Consider the following 6,668-nt stretch of genomic DNA (forward strand, 5'->3'; position numbering starts at 1 on the left):
ATAATATAAATTAGATAAACTGACCGATTATTTAGTTTATGCTAACCAATTCAATTTTAAATCTTTTTTTTGTTTTCCATCCGGTGTTCGATGCCCGCATTGGAGCCTCGACTAATACGGATCGCACGTTGCATGACCAATTAAGGTAGCAGCGCTCCCAACAGAGCTTTCTCCATACCCAGGATCGAACTCTCGACCTCTGGTTAAGGGTGGAGCAGCCCCATTTAATTTTAAATCTTTATTGATTAAAAAAATAATCTATCAATTTAACTCTTATTATAATATTTGAGTTTACATAATTTTAAAAAAAATGTATATATTGTGGTGGTTAGTAAATACAGTAAATTTATTTGCCTCAAGTATATTTGAATTGGAACGCACTAGTGTCGCAATATTATAACGCAGTAACTATAATGAAAAAGTATGGGTGTCAAATGGGCGGGTTGGGTTGAGATTGAAAATAATAAATGGGTTGAATTGAATATCAGGTTGGGTCATGACCCATACAAATTTACTTTGAGTTGAAATGAGTTGGGTTGAAATGGGTAAAAATCGAGTTGGGTCTTGACCCACCCGATTTGACCTTCTTAGTCTAAAAAATATTAACATATTGATATTTACCCCTTGTAAACCCAACTCAAGAAAATAAATTTGAATGGGGTTGGAAAGTTTGATAAGTGAGTAGAGAGTGGGGGTAGGGGTAGGGGTAAGGGCTGGATAAGAATATTTTTCAAAAGATAAGAATTCATTTTTTGGAGAGGGGTGTGGGGTAGGAGGTAGGGGTGGGGGTTAGGATGGGGTTGAGGTAAGAATTTTTGTAAAGAAAATAACTTTTTGAGAAAGAAATATATCATGGAGTGGGTGGGGGGGGGGGTGGGAAATTAGGGGGTGGGGTAAGAATTTTTTTAAAAAAATTATATTTTTTAAAAAATAAATATTTTTTTAAAAAAATTGAGAGCAGTGTGGGGGTGGGGGTGGGGTGTGGGGTCTGAGGGTAAGGAAAGGATAGAGGTTGAGGTAAAAGTCTTTTTTTTTTAAAAAGAAATTTAACTTTTTTTAAAAAAACTATATTTCTTGGGGATGAGAATTGTTGTATAGGGGGTGTAGGGGGTAGGTGATTACAAGAAAAACAAGAGAACACAAAACAACTCCAAAACAGTCCACTAATCTTAAGGATTTGAGGACCCTTTTGAGTTGTTTTGTGTTCTCTTATTTTTCTTGTATCATTTAGTATCAAAGCATGGCTTGATCTTGTTCCTACAAGATCAATCTTGGGCTGGCTTGTTAGAAAATAAAAATTGTTGAAAAGCTAAAAATTTCAGAAAAATTTCAATCTGTCCATTGTTGTTGTCTTGGCCGAAATTGTATTCTTGGCCGAGATTTGTTCTTGAGTCTAGGTCTAGGAGTCTTTTACTTGTCTTGTGTGTTTGTAGTGTTAGTTTTGTTACTCACTAACCCTTTGAGTCGATCCAAACTTGAGCTTGAATTGTTAATCTTGTTGTTGTGAACAAAGTGTGGCCGATTGGATGTTGTTGTTCTAGCCTTGACCGAGTTGAAGGCCTTGTGTTGTGGTGTTGTTGTAGATCTTGAAATATTGTTGTTATGTTATTTTTGTTCATCATAACCTTCACCTTTTGTAAAACCAAAAACACAACACAAAGGGGACTTAGCCGATTGTTGTTGCTTGTCATGGCAATGAGATTGTTGACCTTGTTGTGGTGGACTTGTTGTTCTTGGGAGATTTTTGTTGGTTGTTCATGTTGTGGTTTTTTTGTTCTTGAAGTTCTTCACCATATTCATCACCTTGTTAATATTAAAGTGAACTTAGATCTTAAAAAGGTGAAAGGCAGGGTGTAGTATTTGTTGAATCTTGAAAGACCCCCAACCACCAAAAAGACTTTACATCACATCTCAACCTTTTTCCATAAAACAAGGGTTCATGTTTTAAGGAGAAGTACAAGTCTAGTCAAAGTCTTGAAATTTGAATTGAAAAAGGAGCTCCAAAGACTAGTTTGTATTACCCTAAATTGAACAATTTCCACCAAAGTCCAAATTGTGAATTAAAATTTGTCAAGAACCGAACCACTAGTGAACTACCACGTGGACCTCCACATCACCATATACACTGTTCACGCAAAAAATTTGGCTCAAATTTTATATTTCTTAGTTTCATTTTATTGTCTTTTAGTTCGTTTATTGGTTCGAACACTAATTGACAACCTAGTAATCTCCTACTAGTTTGTAAGTTAGTTTTGTGTCCGTTTGTTCATGTTTACGTTTGTTGTGTACTTTTATCTTTTTGAATTCATTGTTAGTTCTTGACTCAAGTCCTACAAGATTTTATTTGAGTTTCAAACAAAAATCCATTTCGGGACAAGAGTAGACTCGACACTCAATCACTCACGAAGTACAAGCCGACTTTCAATACTTATGAAACCAAGTATGAGGTAAAACCGAGAGTGAGAGTATGATGAGGTATTTTTGATCTAACAAGTTTGTTTATTTTCTTTGTTTGTTATGTCTTTTTGTTAGGTACAATGGCAGCCCATAATTTCAATGCCACATGTGATCGTATCAATGACAATATTGAAGATATGAAATGGCACATTGAAATTATATGCCAATTGCTACCCAAACTCTACCCACAATATCCAATTGTCCAAGCACCTTGCATTGAGAGCTTCCCGGAGGAAGTTGCTGCTCAACTTGTGAGTAAAATTTACCCACCACTTGAGGATATGTGTGATGTGATTAATGAATCTCAATTGAGTAAATGATTTAAAGATGTTGGCCAAGGAAAAAGGAGTGAACCTATAAGCCTATGTTGTTGTAAAGATATTAATGTTTGTTTGGCTCATAGGGTTAATAATGTGCTTGACATATCTTTGAAACTTGATAATGATTCCTTAGAGAGTGAAAGTTCCAAATCTATCTGCGGGTTAGATCATTCACTCTTTAGGCACAATGTCTTGTTTGAAGATAGTTTATCTACTCCTAATAAACCTAGTGGTGTAAGTGATGTTGACAGCATGGCTTGTCTTGGAAGCTATAGTCGATATGCTAACCTACTATGGTGTGACAACAGTCCTCCTAAAGATGGAAATCTCTTCTTGGAAGATGAGAGTACTCTTATGGGCAAGGAATGTATAGTCTTGGAAATGAGTACCCTTGGTAGTACTCTTGGTGTTCATGATGATCAATTTACTCTTAAAAGTAGTTCACTACTTGGGCATGTGAATAGTATGCTTAAAAATTCTCAAGTTAGTGATGGTGTCTATAAAATTGATCTTGATAATGCACATGACTCTTTGAACATCTTATGTGGTAAAAGCATTGCAATTAGTTTCGTTCATAAAGATCATGTGTATAAAAATATTTTTACGTGTGAATATGGGAGTGATATTCTAGGGGAAGGAAGGGCTAGCCTCGGCTTAGGTCCTTGGCTAATTTTTCCATTTGATCCCGGCACCCTATTGGCATGTGGAAATCTCGACACTTTCTACTTAATGCTTGGTCAAAACGACAAGCAATGTTTGATTGTGGGTGCTAAAGAAGGAAGACAAGGTTCTTCCTTATCTCTTTTTGTTGGTGGTGACCACTTCCTTTGTGCCATTTGTACTAAGTTTTTTATGTTCAACACAAAGGATCCATGGATGTACTTCAAGTTTGTTCCACCTCGGCATGGCATATTGATATGTGTATTTTGCTAACCTTAACCCTCATGTCATGAGGATGTGTGCTTGTTTATTATCTCTTGATTTTACAAGGCATGGATTCGAGGCCGAATCCTTTTCAAGAAGGGAAGGATGATACAGGTACGACCACGATGATGCATGTTTGTGAGATGTATTAAACCTGAGACTTGGAGTGTGAAAGTGAAGTGCGAATGAGGACTTAAAAGCGTCCAAAATCGTCCATATAATGGTCTCCAAGGGCACCCACTTGAAGACTTGAGACTAAGGGGTCATTTTGGACATTTTACATTCTATCTTTTTATACACTTATAAATAGAACCTCTTAGGGTTTTAGTCTTAGTTTTGATTGAATATTGAAAGTTGTAACATTGAAACACCCTCTCTTGAGAGAATGACCTCTTGGCCGAAACATAGTAACTAGGGAAATCAACTTGAGTGTGGAATCACTCGTGTTAGATTCAAGCTTGGAAGCATTGGATGCTTAGGAGATCGAGGTCACTCTTGTGCCAACATAAGAGTTAGGTATTTGTTGTGTATGATGTTAAAGGTCCAAGAGTGGAATAGGCTTTTGGGTTGTTAAGATTATACCTTCAATTTGTCTAACTATCTATTCTTTTGTTTCTTAGTAATCGTGTAGTAGTGATGTTGTAACCGTGTGTCTGTGTTGTTAATGTGCAATCCTAAATTTGTTTATTGTTCATCTTATTCTTGTTATGTTGCTACTGTTTTGGTGTCAAAAACACCCTTGTATTCTTGTATTCTTGTTGTCGTAGTGAATCCGAGAGTGGTCTCCAAAAAAGTTCTTGGATCCTTAAGATTTGGGATCATTTTGTATCAGAGCTCTCCAAGGGCACCCACTTGAAGACTTGAAACTAAGGGGTCATTTTGGACATTTCACACCTTGTTTGTAAACTACTATATAAGGAACCTTTTAGGTCATTTTTTAAGAGACTTTGCTGAATATGGATGTTGTATAACACTTAGAAACATTTTTCTCTAAGAAGAGAAGACCACAAATCTGAAACTTGTAACTAGGGAAATCAACTTGAGTGTGGAATCACTCGTGTTAGATTCAATCTTGGAAACGTTGGATGCTTGGGAGATTGAGGTCACTTTTGTACCAACGTAAGAGATAGGTTTGTGTTGTGTGTAGTATTAAAGGTCCAAGAGTGTAACAAGTCTTGGGTTGTTAATATTATTCCCTTATTTGGTCTATCTACCTATCTTTATCTTATTGGACTTTGTAGATTCATAGTGAACTATTTTTGTGACTTGTTGAATCCAAATTTTGTAACCATTGTGTTCATCTTGTTTATCTTATATTGTGGATGTTTTGGTGTTGAAAACACAACTCTTTATCTTGTTATTGTGTTGTTGATAATGAATCTGAGAAGTGGTCTTCAAAAAGGTCCTCAAATCCTTAAGATTAGTGGACTGTTTTGGAGTTGTTTTGTGTTCACTTGTCTTTCCCGTATCATTTGGTATCAGAACTTGTGGACTTTTTTGAGTGTTTGTTTCGTATTTCCGTTGTTTATCTTGTATCAGTAGGGGTAGATGGGGTTGGGAATATTTCTTTTTATAAAAAAAATTATTTATTTATTTTTAAAAAATATTTCTTAGAAAAATATCTTTTTAGGGATGGGTAGGAAATGCGGTGAAGGGGGGAGGGTAGGATTTTGATTGTGAGGTAAGAAAAGATTTTTTAGGGTAAGGTAGGGGTGGGGGATGAGAATGAGGTGAGTGGGGGCAAAAAAACTTGTAAAAACTTTTTAAGAAGTAAAAATAATATATTTAATGAAGGCAGGATCGGGTGGGTAACTTAGGGGTATAGTGGGGTAAGGGCGTAAGGTGAGGTGAGCCATTTTGAGAGTTAGAGGACGCATCGTCACTTATTTTTCCTAATTTCATTAAGAAAATTATTTTTCTATTAAACGGGTTGAAGTGATGATTGAATTGGATTCATTTGAACCCAATTTAAAAATGGGTTGAGATTTTATCCAATAGTAAATTATCTTGAACCCAACCCATTAACTATTGGGCGGATCAGCTCAATTTGGGTTCATTTTGGCACCTCTAATGTAGAGCTGTAAACCATTTAAAATTCATTAAATAGAAATATATTTCAAAATATGCTTTGAATTTTAAAAAGATTTAGTTTAGAATATTTGTTATATAAAAGTTTTCTACTCCATAAAATATACAAAGTGATGATAAAAATAAATGGCTTAACGTACACTCCAAGATAAAATTACTTTTTTTTTGTAGAATCTGGATCGCTTCACTGTTGCACAAGTTACCTTTAGTATATGTTATAAAATCATCATCATGACTCCAATCTTAAACCAAGTCCCAATTACAGCCATCTACGCCTACCTGACTAATTGGCCTTTCCAGGGACATCCGGCATAAATGCCAAAATTGGATTCATAACTATAACATCTGAACATATAGACCTCTGCAATAATGAAAGATTACAGTTCTTATTTTAATAACAATATGCGAAATACATGTAATATATTCCGCTATAGTTCAACACTAGAAATTTAGCCCATCATAGGCTAGCAATAGAAAAAAAATTAAATTAAAATTAAAATTTAAAAATTTAAAATTAACCTTTCACAGATGGTTGTGCTCAGAACCGAAAAACTTTTATTCTAAACTTAGAATATGATATAGGAGAGTAGAGAGAGTGGGGTTCACCAAAAACCTGCCTTCGAATTAAAAGATAGGCTTCCTTATATAATGGATGCCTGATACTAAAACAACAAAATAAAATAACTGGCTTTTACTATTTATAAATGACCCTTGCTTTTTCAGAAGCTAAGTGCCCTTTACTATTTGCTTTTTGTAAAGTTGTCTGCCATTATAGCTATTTCATCAATGATTTCATTAGTGGTGGGGACCTCCATTTTCTCATGTCATTTTTCCCTTTTGTCTTTTGCAGGGCTGGAAGATTCTTTTATGGTTGATTGA

This window comes from Capsicum annuum, unplaced genomic scaffold, assembly GCF_002878395.1.
Source record: "Capsicum annuum cultivar UCD-10X-F1 unplaced genomic scaffold, UCD10Xv1.1 ctg3117, whole genome shotgun sequence".
NCBI classification, from domain to species: domain Eukaryota; kingdom Viridiplantae; phylum Streptophyta; class Magnoliopsida; order Solanales; family Solanaceae; genus Capsicum; species Capsicum annuum.